The sequence below is a fragment of the Ranitomeya imitator genome, chromosome 7 (assembly GCF_032444005.1).
Source record: "Ranitomeya imitator isolate aRanImi1 chromosome 7, aRanImi1.pri, whole genome shotgun sequence".
NCBI classification, from domain to species: Eukaryota; Metazoa; Chordata; class Amphibia; order Anura; family Dendrobatidae; genus Ranitomeya; species Ranitomeya imitator.
This window is the reverse complement of record NC_091288.1, coordinates 119,225,462-119,252,755: the sequence shown is the minus strand read 5'-3', so window position 1 is coordinate 119,252,755 and position 27,294 is coordinate 119,225,462. Positions and strand designations below refer to the sequence as shown.

At 43.1% G+C, this 27,294-nt stretch overlaps 1 protein-coding gene across 13 annotated transcripts in view; it reads right to left on the bottom strand.

Annotated features, from left to right (window-relative positions):
- The window catches only part of GULP1 (GULP PTB domain containing engulfment adaptor 1), a 1,948,673-nt gene that overhangs the window by 1,544,043 nt on the left and 377,336 nt on the right, over positions 1 to 27,294 (bottom strand). For all 13 annotated transcript variants that reach the window (XR_011314670.1, XR_011314673.1, XR_011314671.1 and 10 more), the window contains exon 2: positions 23,242 to 23,461. The gene's annotated coding sequence lies outside the window, so the exon portion shown is untranslated. The remainder of the gene's footprint in view (positions 1 to 23,241; positions 23,462 to 27,294) is intronic.

Here is a 27,294-nt window from a genome sequence, read left to right as displayed (position 1 = left end):
ATATTTGTATTGTCCCCTTATATACTTATACATGGTTATTAGATCGCCCCTCAGTCGTCTTTTTTCTAGACTAAATAATCCTAATTTCGCTAATCTATCTGGGTATTGTAGTTCTCCCATCCCCTTTATTAATTTTGTTGCCCTCCTTTGTACTCTCTCTAGTTCCATTATATCCTTCCTGAGCACCGGTGCCCAAAACTGGACACAGTACTCCATGTGCGGTCTAACTAGGGATTTGTACAGAGGCAGTATAATGCTCTCATCATGTGTATCCAGACCTCTTTTAATGCACCCCATGATCCTGTTTGCCTTGGCAGCTGCTGCCTGGCACTGGCTGCTCCAGGTAAGTTTATCATTAACTAGGATCCCCAAGTCCTTCTCCCTGTCAGATTTACCCAGTGGTTTCCCATTCAGTGTGTAATGGTGACATTGATTCCTTCTTCCCATGTGTATAACCTTACATTTATCATTGTTAAACCTCATCTGCCACCTTTCAGCCCAAGTTTCCAACTTATCCAGATCCATCTGTAGCAGAATACTATCTTCTCTTGTATTAACTGCTTTACATAGTTTTGTATCATCTGCAAATATCGATATTTTACTGTGTAAACCTTCTACCAGATCATTAATGAATATATTGAAGAGAACAGGTCCCAATACTGACCCCTGCGGTACCCCACTGGTCACAGCGACCCAGTTAGAGACTATACCATTTATAACCACCCTCTGCTTTCTATCACTAAGCCAGTTACTAACCCATTTACACACAATTTCCCCCAGACCAAGCATTCTCATTTTGTGTACCAACCTCTTGTGCGGCACGGTATCAAACGCTTTGGAAAAATCGAGATATACCACGTCCAATGACTCACCGTGGTCCAGCCTATAGCTTACCTCTTCATAAAAACTGATTAGATTGGTTTGACAGGAGCGATTTCTCATAAACCCATGCTGATATGGAGTTAAACAGTTATTCTCATTGAGATAATCCAGAATAACATCCCTCAGAAACCCTTCAAATATTTTACCAACAATAGAGGTTAGACTTACTGGCCTATAATTTCCAGGTTCACTTTTAGAGCCCTTTTTGAATATTGGCACCACATTTGCTATGCGCCAATCCTGCGGAACAGACCCTGTCGCTATAGAGTCCCTAAAAATAAGAAATAATGGTTTATCTATTACATTACTTAGTTCTCTTAGTACTCGTGGGTGTATGCCATCCGGACCCGGAGATTTATCTATTTTAATCTTATTTAGCCGGTTTCGCACCTCTTCTTGGGTTAGATTGGTGACCCTTAATATAGGGTTTTCATTGTTTCTTGGGATTTCACATAGCATTTCATTTTCCACCGTGAATACCGTGGAGAAGAAGGTGTTTAATATGTTAGCTTTTTCCTCGTCATCTACAACCATTCTTTCCTCACTATTTTTAAGGGGCCTACATTTTCAGTTTTTATTCTTTTACTATTGATATAGTTGAAGAACAGTTTGGGATTAGTTTTACTCTCCTTAGCAATGTGCTTCTCTGTTTCCTTTTTGGCAGCTTTAATTAGTTTTTTAGATAAAGTATTTTTCTCCCTATAGTTTTTTAGAGCTTCAATGGTGCCATCCTGCTTTAGTAGTGCAAATGCTTTCTTTTTACTGTTAATTGCCTGTCTTAATTCTTTGTTTAGCCACATTGGGTTTTTCCTATTTCTAGTCTTTTATTCCCACAAGGTATAAACCGCTTACACTGCCTATTTAGGATGTTCTTAAACATTTCCCATTTATTATCTGTATTCTTATTTCTGAGGATATTGTCCCAGTCTACCAGATTAAGGGCATCTCTAAGCTGGTCAAACTTTGCCTTCCTAAAGTTCAGTGTTTTTGTGACTCCCTGACAAGTCCCCCTAGTGAAAGACAGGTGAAACTGTACAATATTGTGGTCGCTATTTCCTAGATGCCCGACCACCTGCAGATTTGTTATTCTGTCAGGTCTATTAGATAGTATTAGGTCTAAAAGTGCTGCTCCTCTGGTTGGATTCTGCACCAATTGTGAAAGATAATTTTTCTTGGTTATTAGCAGAAACCTGTTGCCTTTATGGGTTTCACAGGTTTCTGTTTCCCAGTTAATATCCGGGTAGTTAAAGTCCCCCATAACCAGGACCTCATTATGGGTTGCAGCTTCATCTATCTGCTTTAGAAGTAGACTTTCCATGGTTTCTGTTATATTTGGGGGTTTGTAACAGACCCCAATGAGAATTTTGTTACCATTTTTCCCTCCATGAATTTCGACCCATATGGACTCGACATCCTCATTTCCTTCGCTAATATCCTCCCTTAAAGTGGACTTTAGACAAGACTTTACATAGAGACAAACCCCTCCTCCTCTCCGATTTTTATGATCCTTTCTAAACAGACTGTAACCCTGTAAGTTAACTGCCCAGTCATAGCTTTCATCTAACCATGTCTCGGTTATTCCCACTATGTCAAAGTTACCTGTAGATATTTCTGCTTCTAGTTCTTCCATCTTGTTTGTCAGGCTTCTGGCGTTTGCGAGCATGCAGTTTAGAGGATTTTGTTTTGTTCCAATCTCCTCGCTGTGGATTGTTTTAGAAATGTTCTTACCTCCCTTCTGAGTATGTTTTCCTGGATCTTCTTTGTTCAAGTCTAATGTTTTTCTTCCCGTGGTGGGAAAGTGTTACAAGAGTTGGACAATGATGAGACACAATTTCAAGATCGTCAGGAAATTCTGAATAGGAAATTCAAAATGCCGACAATTCCGAGCTCATCCAAAATCAGGCAAAGGAATCACAGAGTTCAGAAGGTACATAGCCAATACTAACCACATGGTATTACTCACATACTGTATGTAGGGTGGGCTGGGCATAGAAAAAATGGGCGTCAAACACACCGGGCGCCCTGAACGCTGCAGTTATATCGTATATACTCGAGTATAAGCCAAGATTTTCAGCCCAAAAAAATGGACTGAAAGTGCCCCTCGCGGCTTATACTCGAGTTAGGGTCGGCGGGGGGTCGGCGGGTGAGGGGGAGCGACGGCGGTCACATACTCACCTGCTCCTGGCGCGGTCCCTGCATGTCCCATGGTCTCCGGCGCCGGCAGCTTCTTCCCCTGTTCAGCGGTCACGTGGTACCGCTCATTAAAGTAACGAATATGGACTCCACTCCCATAGGGGTGGAGCCGCATATTCATTACTGTAATGAGCGGTAACAGTGACCACTGAACAGATGAAGAAGCTGCCGGCTCCCGGAGACCATCTGTCCGGGAGAAGCTGCCAGGGATCGCGCCGGGAGCAGATGAGTATTTCATATTCACATTTCCTCATTCCACCTCCGCCCCGTCTTCCGCGTCCTCTGTAGTGACTGTTCAGGTCGGAGGTCGCAATGACATATTAGTGTGCGCGCCGCCCTCTGCCTGAACAGTCAGTGCGGAGAGACGGGACGCTGGGGAGCAGCGGGCAGCGACGAGAGGTGTTATGGCTGGCAATCAGGCAACACAGCGTGCAGTAATCAGCGCACATACAGAGATCTGGCAAAAACCCAAAACAATAGGACGAGCTCTGAGACGTGGAATCTCTGTAGACTGCAGTACCTGAACTGTCCTCACACAACTGGAAGCAGCAGTGGATTGCGCCTATCACTACCTATGCAACTCGGCACTGCCTGAGGAGCTGACTAGCCTGAAGATAGAAATACAAGCCTGACTTACCTCAGAGAAATACCCCAAAGGAATAGGCAGCCCCCACATATAATGACTGTTAGCAAGATGAAAAGACAAACGTAGGAATGAAATAGATTCAGCAAAGTGAGGCCCGATATTCTAGACAGAGCGAGGATAGCAAAGAGAACTATGCAGTCTACAAAAAACCCTAAAACGAAAACCACGCAAAGGGGCAAAAAAGACCCACCGTGCCGAACTAACAGCACGGCGGTGCACCCCTTTGCTTCTCAGAGCTTCCAGCAAAAGATAATAACAAGCTGGACAGAAAAAACAGAAAACAAACTAGAAGCACTTATCTAGCAGAGCAGCAGGCCCAAGGAAAGATGCAGTAGCTCAGATCCAACACTGGAACATTGACAAGGAGCAAGGAAGACAGACTCAGGTGGAGCTAAATAGCAAGGCAGCCAACGAGCTCACCAAAACACCTGAGGGAGGACGCCCAGAGACTGCAATACCACTTGTGACCACAGAATTCACAACAGAGAGGTGAGTATGTCATTTTTTATGTGGAGCATCTATGGGGCCATAATGAACTGTATGGAGCATTAGATGTGGCACATTTTTATATGGAGCATCTATGGGGCCATAATGAACTGCATGGAGCATTATATGTGGCACATTGTTATATGGAGCATCTTATGGGGCCATAATCAGCATTTGTGCGGAATTATATGGGCCAAATATCCGTATGGAGCATCTAATTGGGCCATGATCACCATTTGTGCAGAATTATATGGGGCATATTTTAATATGGAGCATCTTATGGGGCTCATCATAAATTTTACATGCCTAGTTACCACCGTGAAGTATGGAGGAGGAGTGATGGTGTGGGGGTGCTTTGCTGGTGACACTGTTGGGGATTTATTGAAAATTGAAGTCATACTGAACCATCATAGCTACCACAGCATCTTGCAGCGGCATGCTATTCCATCTGGTTTGCGTTTAGTTGGACCATCATTTATTTTTCAACAGGACAATGACCCCAAACACACCTCCAGGCTGTGTAAGGGCTATTTAACCAAGAAGGAGAGTTATGGGGTGCTACGCCAGATGACCTGGCCTCCACAATCACCAGACCTGAACCCAATCGAGATGGTTTGTTGTGAGCTGGACCGCAGAGGGCCAACAAGTGGTAAGCATCTCTGGGAACTCCTTCAAGATTGTTGGAAGACCATTTCCTGTGACTACCTCTTGAAACTCATCAAGAGAATGCCAAGAGTGTGCAAAGCAGTCATCAAAGCAAAAGGTGACTACTTTGAAGAACCTGGAATATAAGACATATTTTCAGTTGTTTCACACTTTTTTGTTAAGTATATAATTCCACATGTGTTAATTCATAGTTTTGATGCCTTCAGTGTGAATTTACAATTTTCATAGTCATGAAAATACAGAAAAATCTTTAAATGAGATGGTGTGTCCAAACTTTTGGTCTGTACTGTAGTTATATACTCACCTTCCGGTGTCCCCCGCATCCAGGCCATGTCGTGACGTTCCGTTGCCAGTAATGCCTTGTGGCCATAACACGTGATGATGTAGCGTTCTCGCGAGAACGCTGCGTCATGTTCGGGCATTGCCGCAATGCATTATTTGGACAGGATCGTCACGAGTAGTGTGAAAGGCTGGCGCGGAAGGTGAGAATATATTGGTTTTTTTTTTTATTACTTTTAACATCATATGTTTTTACTATTGATGCTGCATAGGCAGCATCAATAGTAAAAAATTGGGCACACTTGGACGATTAATGACAGCGTTAAAGGACTGAGTTACACCGCATTATGCCACAGAGAAAAGCAGTCCTAAATCGCTAAGTGGGCGCTGACTGGAGGGGAGTATGGAGGGGGCACTGACTGGATGCAAGTAGTGGGGGGCCAATTTGCGGCCGGACTGTGCCTGTATATGAGCACAAATAGTGTAAAATAAGAAAACACATAATATATACATGCACACATGTGTATGTAGATGGACATATATACCCATACATGTACTGTGTAATTTACATATCTAAGACATATACGCAGTGAGATCTCTTTACAGTATATCATAAATGTATACTAAACTATACTATGAAATAGATGAGAAAGAAAAAAAGCTCAAAGCTTGATCACCATGGTTGTGCAGTTCTTGGTGCTGCTTTACAGCTTGTACATTTCAAAAACCTGACCGGCACATCCAAACATAGACTCAGTGTGAACAGGTGCTGAACCTAGAGTCGCCAACTCGTATATAGTTAAGTAAATAAGGCAGCACACTGCAGCGCTAGAACATACAAACTTGAAAAACGAAATTTGAACTGCATTACTGCACTAGAAATATGAAAAATGAGAGCTTTTAGTGCATAAAAATGGCCAATTTTATGTGTACCTGGTAGCCTCTTTACGGCATCTCTCTTATACCAGGTCCTACACTTGTCTTACCTCGCTGAGAATAAACGTCTCCATCTGAATGGGTACATGTGAAACCTCTTCCTAGACTAAAATTCTCTCTCTCTGTGGAGGGGTATTGGACCTGCTGTAATTAAAACACCTGTTGGGGTTTTTCTCCCCACCAGCAATCCTCCCTTCAGCAGGTACTTGTATGATGTATCTCGTTATATTTGCAGCTCCTCTCCCCTTTTCCCTATACTAATGCGGTTTAGACTCTGTATTCGGGTACACACTGGTATCTTCTGTGCACTTAGCACTATATTTGTTATCCAGCCGCATTATACCACTTACCTATCAGCCTCCAATTCTAGGGTATTATCTATAGCCCTCATACTAGTGTGACTGGTACTTTATCGATTTAGTTGTCCTGAATTGGTATTTTGCTGGCCCGTATTTCTCTGTGGTCCCTTCTATCTTTTGCTTTATGTCATTGTGCACTAAGCACTTTATTTACACCTAGTACTGTATGGTTTGTTCAGCCATTTGCACTGTCACCTTAGTAGCTCTTTTGTGTAGCTGTCTTTTCAGCACACCTATTAACCCCCTACAAACCTCATTTACCACGGGACTAGCTACCTGTATACCTCATTTTAGGAGCTATATGAACACTTGCACACATATGCATACAGATATGCACTACCTCATTGTGTTTATATCTACTACCCATCCTGTGCCTGCTGATGCATGAGCATTTATTTATAAATTGTCTTTTTGTACTTACACTTGATTGTTTAATTTATATACGGATTGCTCTGGGGCTACTCTGTCTTGTCCCCATTTTTTCTTTTCCTACATTGTATGTATTTTAAATTGTTATCAATAAATAATTTTAGTTTTATATTTGGTTGGTACTTCCCCCTTTTTTTGGTTATACCTGGTATAAGAGAGATGCCGTAAAGGGGCTACCAGGTACACATAAAATTGGCCATTTTTATGCGCTAAACGCTCTCATTTTTCATATTTCTAGTGCAGTAATGCAGTTCAAATTTCGTTTTTCAAGTTTGTATGTTCTAGCGCTGCAGTGTGCTGCCTTATTTACTTAACTATATACGAGTTGGTGACTCTAGGTTCAGCACCTGTTCACACTGAGTCTATGTTTGGATGTGCCGGTCAGGTTTCTGAAATGTATTCTCTAGCCTTCGGATCGTGCACTCCGCCTCCTAGCCACAGGTGTTTTAATTACAGCAGGTCCAATACCCCTCCACAGAGAGAGAGAATTTTAGTCTAGGAAGAGGTTTCACATGTACCCATTCAGATGGAGACGTTTATTCTCAGCGAGGTAAGGCAAGTGTAGGACCTGGTATAAGAGAGATGCCGTAAAGGGGCTACCAGGTACACATAAAATTGGCCATTTTTATGCACTAAACGCTCTCATTTTTCATATTTCTAGTGCAGTAATGCAGTTCAAATTTCATTTTTCAAGTTTGTATGTTCTAGCGCTGCAGTGTGCTGCCTTATTTACTTAGCTTTACAGCTTGTGACCAAGATGTGACCTCTCCTCATCAGCCTGAACATAGAGGAGGGAGGGGTTTGGTGTGTTTTGGAGTGGGTGTGCCAGGTGCAGAGTTACAGGCGAGTGCAATGCATCATGGAACTTGCAGTATTAGACCACAATAACTCAGGAGAAATGAAGTTGTCGATTAACCCCATGAGAGCTGGATCCAGCACTAAAGATGTGCTGCTACAGCATGACAACAGGTAATATTGCTGAAATAAACACAGTAGATGTTTTCAGTTGCACCTAATAGCAAGATTTATGAAAAAAAAAACTTTATAGTAGTGGACAACTTCTTTAAGGTTTATAATTGTTCTAAACGATTTGTCTGGTTTTTGAATTAGAAATAGAGGAGAGTAGAACCCTCTTCCTCTCTCTGATTCCGGAACTTCAATCAGAACTTTAAGGTATAAGCTTACGACCTCCGCTTCCAAAGCTGTTTGTTTAAGGGGGGAAGAACGCAAGGTAGTTAATTTAAACTTATCTCGAGGCAGGTGACTAAACTTAAGTCTCAGTCTATCCGATACTATGCCTCGCACCCAATCACTATTCGTGATTTCTGACCATGCTGAAGAGAAAGCTGACAATCTCCCTCTCACAGGGATTGCTAGTCATTTGTCCGGTTTCTTACGTTCTTTTGAGGTACGGCAAAGCATATAGCCCGTACCTCTTCTGCATCTATCATCCCATCTAAAATTGTCTCTAGAGGGTGATGATACGGGCTTCCTTCCCTGACCAAATCTTCGGTTGAAAGGAAGACGGTAGGATGCTGATGATAAATTATGGATTTTTTTTCTTGTCATCCCCTGCATTTTCTAGCAACTCATCCAAAGTTGGGCCGAAGAGATATTCCCCTTTGCATGGGATAGCGCAGAGTTTCGATCTTGATTGAATGTCTCCTGACTTCATCCATAAGGCTCTATGAGCCACGTTGGAGAGTCCCACTGCCCTGGCCGCCATTTTAACCGAATCAACTGAAGCGTCCGACAGGATGGCAGCGGCCTCTTGAATTACTGGTAGAGCATTCAGAATTATATCTCTGGAAGCGCCCTCTTTAAGCTGGGACTCCGACTGATCTAGCCAGACCATTAAGGATCTAGCCGTACAAGTTGCAGCTACTGCCGGTCTCAGATATCCAGACGCCATTTCCCAGGTACCCTTAAGGAAGGTGTCTGCCTTCCTATCAAGAGGATCCTTAAGGGTCCCCATGTCCTCAAATGGTAGTGAGGGTATCTTTGATGCTTTCGCCACTGCAGTTTCTAATTTAGGGGCCTTGTCCAAGGTATCAACAGCTGGATCGTCAAAGGGGTATCTATGCTTCAATGCTGGTGGTAAAGAGCCTTTCTATTCAGGTTTTTTCCACTCTCGGAGAATTAGTTCCTGAATCTTGTCGTTCAAACCTACGTTTTCTTTGATCTAATCCGCTGAACATCATCTCTTGTTTGGAAGGTTGCTCTTTAGGCTCTTCTATGCCCATTGTACCTCTGACTAGTGGTGGTGTGTGAACATGTTCCTACAGACTTGTTCACTGTGCAAGTAGCCCATGTGTTCCTGTTTCCATAATTGTTCTCTTGTGTCTACAAGACTGGGGAGTCCACCACTCCTCTTGGGCTATCTGCACAAAAGCTGTTCTACTCTGTATGCACACATGGATTTTTCCTCTCTGAACCCTGTTCATACAGGTAATATACAGATGATCAGGTTTTTAAATACATCAGATAGGGATTGCATACATCAGTTAGGACTGCTCTGATATGGGTATACCGTGAAGTTTGGTAGAGCAGCTTAGTATACATTTTTTGCAAACAACATATCAACCAAATACCCTGTTTTTTACATTTTTTACTAGCACTTGCGGATTACTGCAATTTTTTTCAAACTGAGTGTTTTTGGTTTTACTATTCTCTTTTGTGTCTTCAGGTTTCTTGGTGGTGTGTGAACATGTTCCTACAGACTTGTTCACTGTGCAAGTAGCCCATGTGTTCCTGTTTCCATAATTGTTCTCTTGTGTCTACAAGACTGGGGAGTCCACCACTCCTCTTGGGCTATCTGCACAAAAGCTGTTCTACTCTGTATGCACACATGGATTTTTCCTCTCTGAACCCTGTTCGCACAGGTAATATACAGATGATCAGGTTTTTAAATACATCAGATAGGGATTGCATACATTAGTTAGGACTGCTCTGATATGGGTATACCGGGAAGTTTGGTAGAGCAGCTCAGTATACATTTTTTGCAAAAAACGTATCAACCAAATACCCTGTTTTTTACATTTTTTACTAGCACTTGCGGATTACTGCAATTTTTTTCAAACTGAGTGTTTTTGGTTTTACTATTCTCTTTTGTGTCTTCTGATTTTACTAGTTTATTTACCTGGTCCAGAGGCAGACAGAATTGGCCAGAGTCTTCTTCTGATGAAGAGGAAGAGGGAACAGAACCATAGGAACCCTCTTCTCCTTCTTGTGAAGAATCAGAGTTCAAGGGGGCTGTTTACGTTGAACCTCCTGCCTGGGATAGGGACCTCAGGGATTCCCTTACTTCCACACGGATCATTTCCTTTACGTTAGCTGCATTAATAGATACTTCCGCTACCTTGGGGAGGACAATAAAGGTGATATCTTCTATCTGACCTAATGTCACTCCACCCCCACCCCTCCTGTAGACCTCACCGTCTGCTGTATACAGGGGGTGTATAATTTTTTGGGACAAGAATCTGGTAAGGGGACTCCACAGAGGGCACATTCCATATGTTTCGTCTTGCCCATACTTTTCTTCCCCTAAAATGACAAAATATAAGGGGGCCTGCATCACTGAGTGAACATTCATGTAGATCACTTACCAGTGCCCGCCGAAAAAAGGTACCGGAATGCGAGGGGGTTCTTTCCCAGTCGATGCTTTCGATCCCTGCCTGGATGAGCTCTTACAACTGGACTAGTCAGCGCTGACATGTTCCTTTTCCTTGGGCTTTTGTCGCACTTCAACCAGAAGCTGAGGCTGCAGATCACCATCACTCTCCATGATGAAATGAAGCCAAAGCAGGGTTCTGAATCTGACACCTGCTTAAAAATCCCCTTTGATTCCGGTCAGCAGACTGCCTCGCGCTGTCCCCATTGGTTCACTCAATCCAGGATGCAGCTGGTAGGTCAGAAGGCCCGCGTTGAACCCGGCATTCAGGATCCGGTGGGTGCTGCCATCTTGGATCGACTGCGCATGTGCAGCGACCCAAAAGCGCTCGCAGGCTCAGCCCGCCGACGTCACTGCGGCCCGGAAATGCTCCAGTTCACACTGAGAGCGGCGCAGGATGCCGGACGGGGCCAGCAGCGCACTGGATGGCACCCACATCCTGACGCCGGTACTCCGCAACCCTGCTGCACCGCATACCGCACGGACCGGAAGGGGATGGGGAATACTTTCCGGCTGGTGCTGGTGGAGACAGGAATCCTCCAGACTCTGCTCCCTGCTGAAAAACGCCACTGACGTGCAGCCCAGCCAGGACCACCATGGCGTCTCCAGGAACTCCAGCACCGGCCGAGGTAGGAGACCCCCTGCTACCTGATTCGGCCGGCTGGCCTGGGATCCTTAGGATTCATCTGTAGGATCCTGTCCCTACACGAACAGGAAACCAACTGATGCATGGGAGAGGTGCTGCCCTTTTTGTATCAGTAGGTCTCCTGTTCCTGAAGGGCAGATCCCCTCTCTCGTGGTGCTGTCAAGGGAGTCCGAATAAAATAACATTAATGAAATTTTGAAAAATGGCAGGAGTGTTAGTGAGACCAAAGGACATAACTAAGTTTTCAAACAGCCCCTCAGTCGTCATGAATGCTGTTTTCCATTCATCCCCTTCTCGGATCCTTATAAGGTTATAAGCCCCCCGAAAATCGAGCTTAGAGAACCATTTGGCCCCAGGGAGATGGTTACATAAATCGGGGATCAGGGGAAGAGGGTATGTGTTTTTTACCGTAATCTTGTTCAGTTCCCGAAATTCGAGGCACGGCTGCAAACCACCATCTTTCTTGTTTACAGAAAAGAACCCCGCTGACACAGGTGAAACAGAAGGCCAAAAATGCCCCTTGCGGAGACTCTCTTCTATGTACTGCTTCATGGCTTGATGCTCAGGCCTGGAAAAATTAAATAGCCTTGGGTAACTTGGCTCCCGGGACTAAATCAATGGCACAATCGAAAGGTCTATGTGGAGGAAGTGCCTCAGCCTTGCTTTCGGAAAACACATCTTCAAAGTCCTTCAGGTATTCCAGAACCTCAGATGACACAGATACAGATTTTGCAGGGGTGACAAGAGGTACCAGGTTACAACATATACAGTTATCCTTACATCCCCACTGAGTTATCTCCCCCGTCACCCAATCAATGATAGGATTATGGCGTTGAAGCCAAGGCATTCCTAGTACCAGTCCAGCAGGCAAATTATCTAGAACAAGAACCCACTTTCAGAGAAAAAACTTCAGACATGAAACAAATTCTGTCCCAGGTGAGAGGAGAAGAGTCAATAGCAAAAATTTTAAGAGGATCCTTAACCCTGACTGTCCCTATCTTATTAAGAGTCACCATCCGGGCATTGATCAGGTTAATGGTAGAACCGGAGTCAACAAAGGCGGTGGTCATAACTGAACTGCCAGCAAGTTCCAATTCTACTTGAAGCTAAATTTTAGCAAGTGAGGAAAGATGTACCTGGTAGTCTGGGTAATTTCCTTGATCGTTACCAAGACTTAGGCATTTCACGAAGGCTTAGCAGAAGAAGGACAAGAGGGACAGGCCCTTTTCCATTGTCCAGAGACTCACAGTAAAAGCATAGCTGGTTGTCAGTTGGTTGTCTCTGTCGTGTCTTCTCTCTCTTTCCATCATCGAGATAGCCCCAACCTCCATGGGCTCAGGGACAGACGCAGTGTCACACAGGATGGAGTATAATGAGGTCTCCTGCTGCATCACTCCTCTTGCATGGAGCCTCTGGTGCATACGGACCGCCTGCGTCATGGTGTCCTCCAGGATGTTGGGGAAGTGTGTAAAGCCAGAGTGTCCTGTAAACAGTCGGACAGGCCTTTACAGAACAACCTCCTAAGGGCAGCCTCATTCCAGAATACTTCAGAGCAGAACAGTTTGGCTGGGTGCATCCCCTATGTCACACTCATCACCTTATCCTCTACAAGACACACTATCAGGCTCGACGTAAATGTGCCCCAAAACCTCAAAGAACAGGTTCACCGACATACGTTCAGGGGCAGATGGAGAGACAGAGAAAGCCCATGTCTGTGGAGCCCCCCTAACAAGGCCATATCGATCTCTACCCTCTGCTTATCGTTACCAGAAGCTCGGGGACGTAACTCAAAAAACAACTTGCATCCCTCTTTAAAAACCCTAAACAATTTTTTATCCCTGGAAAAATTGTCAGGTAACTACCGGTGGTTCGGTGTCAACTAGGGATACATCAGTGGGGCCCCCATCCCAAGTCCCCAATAGAACAGGACCCTGTAGAGAGCCAGCCGAATCTCTCTGTACCTTCTGGTGCGAGTGAACCAGGGCTTGCTGCTCATTGGACAGCTTCTGCATAAGTTGGAAGAGCTCATTAACCTGCTCCATGTCCATGAGAACCTGCACCGGATCCATAATAACCTCTTACCTATCCACCTGGAAGAGACTGTAGGGTCAGTTATAATGTCAAGACTCCCAGGTGTAACCACTGCCAAGAGGCTACTCACCACAGTAAGGGAGCCCAGAGCAGAACGGCGGAGAACTCACCGGGTAGCAAGCAGTACCTGAACCATGTGACAGAGGGGAAGTGGCTAGGGGCAGAGCCAGGTGCCAGGGTGCAAAGGAGGTGATAGTGAAGGGTTAATCTTTTGCCTTTAATTGTCTTTTGCCTTTAATTGCTAGAATGTGTTTAGTCATGATGCAGTAGTCTGGTAGGCTCCTCTTTAAGGATTTTATACTTATTATCATATATGTTCCTAATAGTCAGCCACAGCATGTTCTGGGTACGTGGGAAATAAAGGTCAGCATGACCCGGGGTAACGGGGAGGGCTACATTAATTACATTGAGTTACATTTGTTGTAAATGGTATAAAATACTGCCTCTTGCTGCATTAGCTCAGATAAAAGTGACTTTGCTTACAGAACGTGTGCGATTTCCTTTTTTCTCCAAGCGCTTGTAAACAAAGAGCGTAACCTCCTGATTTGGCCTCACCGGTGATCTGGCATGTCTGACATTGGGTCAGAACGCAAACAGCTACAACAGAGGCAAACGGCGCCGAAGAATAGTCAAACGTGCCGAGGTCAATAACTAGGGGAAAAGCGAGGTACTGGAGGGTGAGACAGAAGGATAGTTTTGTGGAAGCTGGAGGTCAGAAAGCCGAGTAAGCGAATTAATAGAAACACAATGCAGGGTAGCCGAGGGGATCAAACAGACCAGATAAAGCACGGAGAACAGACAAACAACACAGTATGCACATGCACACCAGGGGGTCAGGCACACAGACAAAATGAAAGTATAACTGACAGAGAATCCTAGTCCAGCATGGGTATAAATATCCCTCCCAGATCCAAAAGGAGGCCACAACAGGTAACACTGAGGCCAGGGCATTAACCCTGTCCAAACCATGACACAATTCTTTTATTTGTTAAAGAAAAATGGAAGTCACTAACAATGCAATGTACACTCCCCTAACGCACTCGCTAAAAATTTACTCGACACAAACCATTTTAAAATTATAAATCTACTCTGTATTAACTAATTTTTTTCTAAAAGAAAAACGGACGCCACTAACAGTGTGACGTCCAACTACTCTAATACACTACCTTGCTTTCTATGAAACTACTCTGCACAATTATATTTTTTTTCTCTAAAACAAAATCGGACGTCACTAACAGTGTGACATTTGCAACTTTAACCCTTTCATGACCTTGGGATTTTCCATTTTTCCATGTTCGTTTTTCGCTTCCCTCCTGCCCAGAGCCATAACTTTTTTATTTTTCCGTCAATATGGCCATGTGAGGGCTTATTTTTTGCGGGACAAGTTGTACTTTTGAACGACCTCATTGGTTTTACCATGTCGTGTACTAGAAAATGGGGAAAAATATTCCAAGTGCGGTAAAGTTGCAAAAAAAGTGCAATCCCTTGCGTGTTTTTTGTTTGGCTTTTTTGATAGGTTCACTAAATGCTAAAACTGACCTGCCATTATGATTCTCCAGGTCATTACAAGTTCATAGCCATCAAACATGTCTAGGTTATTTTTTATCTAAGTGGTGAAAAAGAATTCCAAACTTTGCTAAAAAAAAAAAAAGTGCCATTTTCCGATACCCGTAGCGTCTCCATTTTTCGTGATCTGAGGTTGGGTCAGGGCTTATTTTTGTGGCGCCAAGCTGATGTTTTTAGTGATACCATTTTGGTGAAGATACGCTCTTTTGATCGCCCGTTATTGCATTTTAATGCACTGTTGCGGCGACCAAAAAAACGTACTTCGGGTGTTTCTAATTTTTTCTCGCTACGCCGTTTAGCGATCAAGTTAATCCTTTTTTTATTGAGAGATCAGGCGATTCTGAACATGGTCATACCAAATATGTGTATATTTGATTTTATTTTTATTGTTTTATTTTGAATGGGGCGAAAGGGGGGTGATTTAAACTTTTATATTTTTTTTATTTATTTATTTATTTATTTTTTTTACTTTTGCCATGTTTCAATAGCCTTCATGGAATGCTAGAAGCTGGCATAGCCTGATCGGCTCTGCTACATAGTAGTGATCATCAGATCGCTCCTATGTAGCTGAATTACAGGCTTGATATGAACGCCGACCACAGGGTTGCGCTCACAGCAAGCCGGCATCACCAACCATAGACTATGGACTACTATGCCGACGCATCGCTGACCCCCGATTATGTGACGGGGTCGGCAATACGCGCATTTCCGGCCGGATGGCCGGAAGCGGTAGTTAAATGCTGCTGTCAGCGTTTGACAGCGGCATTTAACTAGTTAATAGCGGTGGGTGGATCGCGATTCCACTCGCCGCCATTGCGCGCACTCGTCAGCTGTTCAAAACAGCTGACATGTTGCGGCTTTGATGTGGGCTCACCGCTGGAGCCCACATCAAAGCAGAGGATCTGACCTCGGACGTACTATCCCGTCCGAGGTCAGAAATGGATTAATATGCTACCTAGCTGTCTATGAAACTACACTCTGCCAACTTTTTTTTATAAAAGAAAATTGGACGTCACAAACACAGTGACGTCCACTACTCTAATAGGCTACCTATAAAACAATTGTACTATTATTTTTTCTGTAAAACAAAATCAGACATCACTAACAGTCTGACATCTGCTACTCTAATACGTTACCTCGCTAACTAAGAAACTACATCGTACTAACTACTATTATTTTTATTTTTTTTAATTGGTTGACACTTAAGCTGTGACATCTGCTATTCTAACTAAACAAAGAAAATGTCCCTTGGCGCAGACTCTGATCAGCAGCCATACTGATCAGAATGATGTGGCCATGGGAAGAGCATGAATGCTCAGCTTAGGACGTGCGCACATGAAAAAAGCATAAAAGCTGAGCTAGATCCAAAAAGTATCATTTCTCCTTGCGGAGAGTGACATGATAAGCATGTTGAGGTGAGGAGACTTAAAGCCGCAATGCTCCTCTGGGAAATATGCAAATTGTCTCTTCAGAGAGGAAGAGGACTAGAACTCTAGTGCAACCTATTGGAAGTAGCAATCCTAACAGTCAATGTCGACCCTTCAACGAGCCTTGTCACATGACTTAGGATAATAGCCAAACCAGAATCTCAATTTGCAGACGCTGTGTTTCGGGGTACTGCTTCTCGTCAGTGCAAAGTGGAGATCTGGTTTAGCTGATTGAGAGGCGTCTGACCGGGATCCAAGAAGTATCGTTTCTCCTTGCGGAGAGTGACATGATGAGCATGTTGAGGTGAGGAGACTTAAAGCCGCAATGCTCATGCTTATCATGTCACTCTCCGCAAGAGAGTTGTCAGAGACAACAGTTATCTTAACCCTTTCACTGTGCAATGCAGCGCCCATAATGATGACATTTACAGGGAAGAAGGTTTCATCATCAACACAAACAAGGATTTTTTACTGTGCGAGCAGTGAGGCTATGGAACTTTCTGCCACAACATGTTGTGATAGTTAATTCATTGAACAAGTTCAAGGAGGCCTGGAAACAGGTCTTTAAAAAACATATTTTTTTTCAGTATATGAGTCACAGACTTCTGGAGATGGGCTGCTGATTTCATATTTTATTCTAATTCCTATAATTTAAGTTACCAAGTAATTTTTCCAGTAATATGTGGCAATTGGCATCTGATTCATAAGATTTTTATTTCCTCTGAAAGAACACATTAGGATTACAGGATAGGCTTGCTTGACATATATATTTTCTTAACGTCATTACCTATGAAGTCATCTAATATATAAAGCTGAATGTGTGTATGTGTGTATGTATGTGTGTATGTTCGGGATTGGCATCTGCACCGTCGCAGCTCCAGTCACAAAATTTTGCACAGTCACACGTTTGGACCTCGAGAGCATCATAGGCTATGTTGTGAGGCGAAATTTTAACCCCGCACATTCCAATTCACCAAACAATTTTGCCCCTATCTACATAATGGGGAGAAAGTGAAAGGAAAAGTGTTGGAGGCAAATTGACAGCTGCCAGATGTGAACAAGGGGGACTTAAAGAGTGAGAGCGATGGCGCCAAAGAGTATATACTGTACAGTTGCTAAGGTGGGGCCCCGACATGGGATACTTACCAACACAGGGATATGAACACACACACAAAATGCGCCACACACTACCACGTGCTTGAACACATATACCACCCTCAGCACACATTTCACCACACATACACCAACCTCGCCACATAAAAGTCGAAACACAAAAGTCGCCGCTCAAAACTCACCACGCGCAAAACTCGCCAAATGCAAAACTAGGCTCACGCAAAACTCGCCACACGTGCAAAACTCACCTCATGGGAAAACTCGCCAAACGCAAAACTTGCACACGCGGAAAAATTGCCACATGCACAAAAGTTGCAACACATGCAAAAGTTGCCTCACACAAAACTTGCACATACTCAAAACGCACCACACATAAAACTCGCCACGTGCAAAACTCGCCATGCGCAAAACTTGCTGCACACAACTTGCTACACTAACCTGTCACATGCAACTCGACACACAAAAAGCTGCTACACGCATGTCGCCACATAAAACTCATCTCACAAAAGTCGCTACATGCATGTCGCCACATGCAACTTGACACATGAAACTCGCCCTAAAACACACACAAGTCTGGTATTATCCTTCAAAAATAAAAATCTGAATAATAAGCAGACAAACTACAAGAGCAACAAATGTACCATATAGGAAATACGGCAGCTGTCAGTCACATGACCTGTCTATTATGTGTATGTGTGAGCTAATATATACTGCCAGGGGGGAGGGCTTCCTGTTGGCTGGGGATTTATCAGGCTGCCAATTTAGCTTACAAATACTGAGGTAAAAATACTGACCAAATAACGTGTGAACGCGGTCTAATACAGGAGGAGATAACACACAGATATATACTATATACGGGAGGAGATGACACACAGGTATATACTATATACAGGAGAGAGGACACAGGTATATACTATATACAGGAGGAGATGTTTACCCTGGTTACCAGTGAAGACATCGCTGGATCGGCGTCACACACGCCGATTCAGCGATGTCTGCAGGGAGTCCAGCGACGAAATAAAGTTCTGGACTTTCTGCAGCGACCAACGATCTCCCAGCAGGGGCCTGATCGTTGGTCGCTGTCACACATAACGATTTCCTTAACTATATCGTTGCTACGTCACAAAAAGCAACGATATCGTTAACGATATCGTTATGTGTGACGGTACCTTAACACTAGAGAAGACAGAGAAAGAATTCTGAAGAATCAAGATAAGCTTGAACAATAGGCAGCAATTAATAGAATGGTATTTAACAGGGAGAAATGCAAGATACTACATCTGGGAAAGAAAATTACATCTATAGAATGGGAGGAATAGAACTAAGCAACATCATGTGTGAAAAAAAACCTAATAGATCATATACTAATAGATCATAGACTGCACATGAGTCAGCAGTGTTATGCAGCAGCAAAAAAAGGCATTTACAGTTCTAGGATGCATTAAGAGAAGCATAGAGTCTAGATCACGTGACATAATTATCACCCTTTACTCCTCCTTGGTCAGGCCTCGCCTGGAATACTGTGTCCAGTTCTGGGCACCATATTTAAAAAAATACATTGAAAAGCTGGAGCAAGAATAGAGAAAAGCTACCAGGATGGTAAGCAGACTGTGAAGTGTGTCCTAAGAGGAATGGTTAATAGATCTGTGAATGTTTAGCTTGCAAAAAAGAAAGTGAAGAAGAGACTTAATAGCGGTCTATAAATATCTGAAGAGATGTCACAGTGTAGAGGGATCATCATTATTCTCATTTGCACATGGAAACACGAGAAGCAATGGAATGACACTGAAAGGGAGAAGATACGGATTAGATATTATAAAATACTTTTTGACAGTGAGGGTGATCAATGAGTGGAACAGGCTGCCACTAGAGGTGATGAGTTCTCTTTCAACGGAAGCCTTCAAACAGAGACTGGACAGACATCTATCTAAGATGCTTTACTGAATCCTGCATTGAGCAGGGAGTTGGGCATGATGCCCCTTGAGGTCCCTTCCAACTCTAACATTCTATGATTCACTGATAATATATGCATAGCTACACATGACGAGGACAACTGTATTAGGATACACTGCTTAATTATTAAATTTAGGGTTTCCATTCAGTCTCATTGTAACAGATGTATAAAGTTAAACCCTAGCAATGCAGTCTGCCTTTACGAACATTTGTGAGAGAATGTTTCATTTTAAAGAGCTCACTGAATTTGAAGATGGTCCAGTAATAAGATGCCATCACGGCTAGGCCATGTCCACACGGTGACAATTTGGAGATTTTTTTACCTCAGTATAACTAAGCCAAAACCAGGAGTAGAATAGTCAGAGGAAAGATATACTAGAAACTTGTGCATCACTCATGTATTTTTCTCCTACTCCTGGTTTTGGCTTACAAATTATGTGGTAAAAAAAACTCACCAAATACTCAATATGTGGATGTGGCCTTACTAGTCAGTTTATGAAATGTTAAGTGTGTTTTTTTTGTGGAAGAACTTGACTGGCTGCAGAGAGCCCTAATCTTAAGATTATCAGACACCTTTGGGATGAAAACGAGACTATGAGCCAATCCTAACTAAATATCAGTGTGGGGCCTCATAAATGCTCTCAATGAATTCTCATAGGCGGGAGCCAAAAATCTTGTAGAAAGCCTTTCCAGGAGAAAAAAGCTCTTATTGCTTTGAAGCAGAGATCGAATTCCATAATATTGCAGACATGGTAGTATTCTGATATCTGCAAGCCTCATCAGTTCTATGGGGTGCTAAATCCTTTTTCCAAGTTGCCCACGCACTACGTATGTATATCTCCTAATTAAAGCACTTTGATTTTCATATGCTTTTTTTTAAATAACTAATAACTAAATCAAAATGCACTACCTTGTAGTATAAAGAGTGAACTGACAGCATTGACATCTGTGTATCTGATCTTTTTTTTTAAGTCTTGAAATAACAAATAACATTAAGTAAAGCTGTAGCCATATCACATCCCACGTAGCGGCTAACTTCACAAGGCTTCTATGATAAATACAAACCACTAGCGACAACTATATATTTGTGGCGTCCCATTCATTGAAGTTTCATCTGCCTGAATGTCCAACACCAGAATGCTAAAGGTACCTTCACACTAAGCGACGCTGCAGCGATCCAGACAACGATCTGGATCGCTGCAGCGTCGCTGTTTGGTCGCTGGAGAGCTGTCACACAGACAGCTCTCCAGCGACCAACAATGCCGGTAACCAGGGTAAACATCGGGTTACTAAGCGCAGGGCCGCGCTTAGTAACCCGATGTTTACCCTGATTACCATCGTAAAAGTTTAAAAAACAAACACTACATACTTACCTACTGCTGTCTGTCCCCGGCGCTCTGCTTCTCTGCTCTGGCTGTGAGCACAGCGGCCGGAAAGCAGAGCGGTGACGTCACCGCTGTGCTTTCCGGCTGCCCGGCGCTCACAGCCAGAGCAGAGAAGCAGAGCGTCGGGGACAGACAGCGGTAGGTAAGTATGTAGTGTTTGTTTTTTTAACTTTTACGATGGTAACCAGGGTAAACATCGGGTTACTAAGCGCGGCCCTGCGCTTAGTAGCCCGATGTTTACCCTGGTTACCAGTGAAGACATCGCTGAATCGGTGTCACACACGCCGATTCAGCGATGTCAGCGGGAGAGCCAGCGACCAAATAAAGTGCTGGCCCTCTAGCCCCGACCAACGACATCGCAGCAGGATCCTGATCGCTGCTGCGTGTCACACTGAACGATATCGCTAGCCAGGACGCTGCAACGTCACAGATCGCTAGCGATATCGTTTAGTGTGAAGGTACCTTTACACCCCTTCAAAAAAGATTAAAGGTACCTTCACACTAAACGATATCGCTAGCGATGTGTGACGTTGCAGCATCCTGGCTAGCGATATCGTTCAGTGTGACACGCAGCAGCGATCAGGATCCTGCTGCGATGTCGTTGGTCGGGGCTAGAGGGCCAGCACTTTATTTGGTCGCTGGCTCTCCCGCTGACATCGCTGAATCGGCGTGTGTGACACCGATTCAGCGATGTCTTCACTGGTAACCAGGGTAAACATCGGGTTACAAAGCGCAGGGCCACGCTTAGTAACCCGATGTTTACCCTGGTTACCATCGTAAAAGTTAAAAAAACAAACACTACATACTTACCTACCGCTGTCTGTCCCCGGTGCTGTGCTTTCCTGCACTGGCTGTGAGCGCCGGGCAGCCGGAAAGCACAGCGGTGACGTCACCGCTCTGCTTTCCGGCCGCTGTGCTCACAGCAAGAGCAGAGAAGCAGAGCGCCAGGAACAGACAGCGGTAGGTAAGTATGTAGTGTTTGTTTTTTTAACTTTTACGATGGTAACCAGGGTAAACATCGGGTTACTAAGCGTGGCCCTGCGCTTCGTAACCCGATGTTTACCCTGGTTACCGGCATTGTTGGTCGCTGGAGAGCTGTCTGTGTGACAGCTCTCCAGCGACCAAACAGCGACGCTGCAGCGATCCGGATCGTTGTCTGGATCACTGCAGTGTCGCTTAGTGTGAAGGTACCTTAAGTGCCCCAGCATACAGAGCATTCATAGCCAGAGGAAAGAGCACTGATAATCAGAAATGCAGCAACCAGCAACTACAACATAGATCAGAAAACATCTGACAAGAAATACAATTGATCTGCCTCACACCAAGGATTATGGTTAGTAATCTTTTCTGTAGAACTAAGCATATACCATCCAATCCCTCAGCATTGCTAGCTTAATTAGCACAACTTCCCACACAAGGGTAATTGCTCACTCCCAGACATAAACCTTGTCCAGGGTGTGGATCAGTGGTGATGGAGTCAGCATCCTGCCTCATCCTTACCGTTATCTCTCATAATATTCATGAGATTATGCTAGGAAGACAACTAATGTAAACATACTATCTGCCCATCTATATTTTATCCGTTTTTTTAGCCAAGGTCCTTTATGCTTTTTCTGATTTTTCTTAAGGTACCGTCACACTAGACGATATCGCTAGCAATCCGTGACGTTGCAGCGTCCTGGCTAGCGATATCGTCCAGTGTGACAGGCAGCAGCGATGAGGATCCTGCTGTGATATCGCTGGTCGGGGAAGAAAGTCCAGAACTTTGTTTTGTCGCTGGATCTCCCGCTGACATTGCTGAATCGGCGTGTGTGACGCCGATTCAGCGATGTCTTCGCTGGTAACCAGGGTAAACATCGGGTTACTAAGCGCAGGGCCGCGCTTAGTAACCCGATGTTTACCCTGGTTACCATCGTTAAAGTAAAAGAAACAACTGCTACATACTTACCTACCGCTGTCTGTTCTCCGGCGCTGTGCTTCTCTGCTCTGACTGTGAGCACAGCGGCCGGAAAGCAGAGCGGTGACGTCACCGCTCTGCTTTCCGGCTGCTCGGCGCTCACAGCCAGAGCAGAGAAGCACAGCGCCGGGGACAGACAGCGGTAGGTAAGTATGTAGCAATTGTTTTTTTTACTTTAACGATGGTAACCAGGGTAAACATCGGGTTACTAAGCGCGGCCCTGCGCTTAGTAACCCGATGTTTACCCTGGTTACCGGCATCGGTGGTCGCTGGAGAGCTGTCTGTGTGACAGCTCTCCAGCGACCAAACAGTGACGCTGCAGCGATCCGGATCGTTGTCGGTATCGCTGCAGCGTCGCTTAGTGTGACGGTACCTTTAGTCTCAACTCACCACCAACTGGGATACATGATTTTATTTAACAGGTCATTATACATCATATCAAACACAATTCTTCTGAAGATCATAATAGATAATCCTCTGCCATTGTTAGCAGAGTCTGGCTGTAAAATATTAAGTGTTTCCACGAGTAGTTTAGAACATTATTTACAATGATTTACCTGTTTCATCCCAGCTGTTTAGTGTTGCCACAAAGAAACATTTCTCAATTTCCTGATGCTCTTGGTCAAACCAACTTTAAACTTGATTAATTCCAAAATTAAGCAATGAAAAAGGTCACCTTTTCGTGCCCCAAGGTTTTTTTTAAAAAAAAAAATCCAGATTTTTTTTCCCAGTTGTGAATTCAAGTATACTCTGTCCTCCTGATGTATCACTGTCACCCTGGAAAATATAAGAATATGTTATTTCAAAGGGAAAGTTCAATAAATATCTGCAGTTAAGTTGATATGCATATAGCATCTCAAACAAGTTTGCTTCAAATTCTTCAGTAGCACAATAGAGGAACAGGCAGTATAAGGTTTATAGTAGCTGTGAGGTATTACTGCCTTCTCTATCATAGAGCAACATAAATGTGACCAACTGTGATATTGTCCGCACTTACAATCATCATGAAAAAAAACAAAGATTTCTTTTAAAATGGGAAAGTTAACACCTGATGTCTTGGGTGCCACTTTCTTTTCCAACACGAGACAGATACTTGAACCTATATTACAAAGTATGGCTAAATAATCACGTGGCATGTTGCCCTCCACATATTACTCCCCAACTCGACTAAGAGAAAAAAGAACTTTGCTGTTCAAAAAACAAACAAACTGCATTGATATGGAGCTCCTTCAAGTAGCACATCTGGCAAATAATGTACGGTATTTACCAAAACAATAGGCAAAATCAAATAGCATGTAGAAAACCAAAACAAAAGGATATGGACCACAGAGCAATATAAGATGTGAATCATACAAATCTTTATTTAGAAGCATTCATTAAAATAGTAATAAAGATGATACAAAAATTTGAAAAAAGAAAAAAGGGGGGATTGTGACACCTTTGGGTGCTACACAGCGAAATGCGCGTTGGGGTTTTCTCTCCACGTCCATTTAAGGTTGGTTTACCCCTATGGCATTCTATTGTGGTTATCTACTTTTCTACCCTTCATTATATGGCATGTATACCTTATAGAACAATTTGTGGAATACTCTGTCTTTACCCTGGCAGTAACCTTTTTCTATATAGGGACTTTATAGCTATCGTTATCAATATGCACTTGGCACTTTATATGATATAACTTGAGTCTCCTTTATATACATTCTTTTGCACTTTGTACTGCAATTTGATAGGTATATTCTATGCTGTGGATGTGTTCCATCCTGCTATATAGATAATTTTATCCACCATTTTTAGTCTGCCTGTTACTAACTTTACATATTTATACACCTTCCATTTTGGACGTGGCACCCAAAGGTGTCACAATACCCCCTTTTTTCTTTTGTATATTTTTGTATCATCTTTATTACTATTTTAATGTATTCTTCTAAATAAAGATTTGTATGATTCACATCTTATATTGCTCTGTGGTCCATATCCTTTTGTTTTGTTTTTTTGGCAAATAATGTAGTATCAAAACTAAGAAAACCAAGTATTGGGAGATAAATGAATCATTAATAAGGCTAGCGTATTGATTCTGCTTTATAAGCATCTCTAGTGTAATGTAGTGGAGATTGGCATTTCGAGTAATACTTAAGTGATAGAATTTTCATAAAGTAAACTGCACCATATTCACAATATCTATTTCACCGATGGAGCCTCTGATGCTTTCATAACAAAAAGAGAAACGGAACAAAGATGATTTGGTGGGATTTCTAATGTACTGAAAGACAGATCTTAAAGGGACTCTGTCACCTGAATTTGGCGGGACTGGTTTTGGGTCATATGGGCGGAGTTTTCAGGTGTTTGATTCACCCTTTCCTTACCCGCTGGCTGCATGCTGGCTGCAATATTGGATTGAAGTTCATTCTCTGTCCTCCATAGTACACGCCTGCGCAAAGCAATCTTGCCTTGTGCAGTCGTGTACTATGGAGGACAGAGAATGAACTTCAATCCAATATTGCAGCCTGCATGCAGCCAGCAGGTAAGGAAAGGGTGAATCAAACACCTGAAAACTCCGCCCATATGACCCAAAACCAGTCCCGCCAAATTCAGGTGACAGGTTCCCTTTAACCAAGATGGCAGAAACTACTCATCTGCATCTAGAACGGTGATTTTCTCACAATCCAGTAGGTTGCGAGTTTATGTGTTCCTCACATTTACACAGCTTCGTCTGACAAATTGATCATATGCTTTGTCCATTTTAAGACAGCTGTGTGCAAGTGGAAAAGTAAAATATATGATAGGGTCTCTTGTGATCTTTCTTTGGTTATAGTTGAATTAATTTGTTTTTAGCTTTGACATCAGCAAATCTTTGCTTTGTGGCACATTGAATCACCAAGAATGGCAATTATTCCAATTGCTCTGAAAAGATGAAACACTCTGAGGTCTCGAAGGACTGTATCCAGGTCCTTTAAAGCTCCTTGTTGCAACCATAGTTTTAGTAATTCCAAAGTGACCGTAACATATATTGCTATTGGTAAATTGATAGTAACTGTTCTTCACTGCTGTCCTGTCACACACTATCTGTTATGTATATTCATTGTCTTATGGCTTTCTCTCCTTCACCCTACTGTTAAGTTCTAAGTTGTGGAAATGCCATGCTATACCATGTGAGGTGATAACTGTAAAGCATTGGGGAAGTCCAATCAGCCGAGCTCGAGGTAACGTTGGCCCTCTCTGGCTGAGGCAATATTCAGCGATGTATGTAGCGAAAAAGCAAAATTCTTCAAATTTGCGGGATTTGGCAAATTTAACACAGATTTGATTCATACATCTCTAGTTAGCATAAAAATGCATATATGGAGAATTCAGTCATAGTCTATGGAAATCTGAAATATTTCTGATATGCTTCAAAGCTGGTGGAAAATGTCTTCAAGATGATAAGCATTTATTATAGTCCTTTGTTAATGTATTAATGTGGGTTAGGCCGGGGTCACACTTGCAAGTGCAATGCAAGAAACTCACACTAGTCTCTTGCATCAATACCCGGCACTGCCGCTGGCACTTGGGACTGGAGTGTGCGGCTGCATGTATTTCTATGCAGCTGAACGCTCTCGCATTGCACTCGCAAGTGTGACCCCAGCCTTAGAGTGAAAGAGGTTATGGGGAGAAAGCTAATTCCTTATATGTCACCTAAAATTTGATCTAAGAAAATGAAGGCACACGCTGAAATGTCAAAAATTACAATTTGGAAAATTGGAACTGCATTACTGCCATTTTGTCATTTTTGTAGCAATATTGCAGCTCCACTTTTCCAATATTCTATATGGAAATTAAATAACATTTACTATTTTTCCACAGTAGTAATGCAGTTCCTATTTTCCATATTTGCTATTTTTGATATTTCAGAGTGCAACTTTATTTCCTTAGTTTAATTGACTTTGTTAGCTTGCACGTGTACACACTGGTTTGGATTTGCTGGTCAGTTTTTTATATATAGTATACTCCCCACGACATGTTTATTCTTAATCATATCAGCCCTTAGGTAGTTTTAATTATCTGGATATTTACAGCCCTATAAACTAAAGGCTTTTCAGCCCAGGAGAGCTTGCACCTGTACACACTGGTTTGGATGTACTAGTCAGTTTTTTTTTTAATAACATTTGATCTAGTTACCAAAACTACACAAAACCAAGAGTATTCTATCAGAAGCCATATATCAAATGCAAATTGTATATGGTTAAAGCCAATATGGAGGCATTTATTTTGTGAAAAAAAAATCACCAGATCTTTGATTTAAAAGGTTAGAATCACATCAACGTGGCAACACATTTTTAAAACATGAAAATAAGGTACCAGCAAGAGGATGTCAAGAGGTGAAAGCGACAACAGTTTTAAATATTAGAACCCATTTTCGAGCTTGTGCGTGAACAACTGACTAGACTAGACACACCTCTCTAGCGGAGAAAGTTAAATATTCAGATTCTTTGGGAAAGCCACCCCAACTCCTGTTGAGAGGGGCAGCACTAAACCATAGTTGCCATTAGGCAATCCTCGCTTTTCTTGTTAAACCCTAGTACTGTTTGTTCCTCCAGCCAGTTCTCCTTTATTTCTTGAGTGAGCACCTTGTT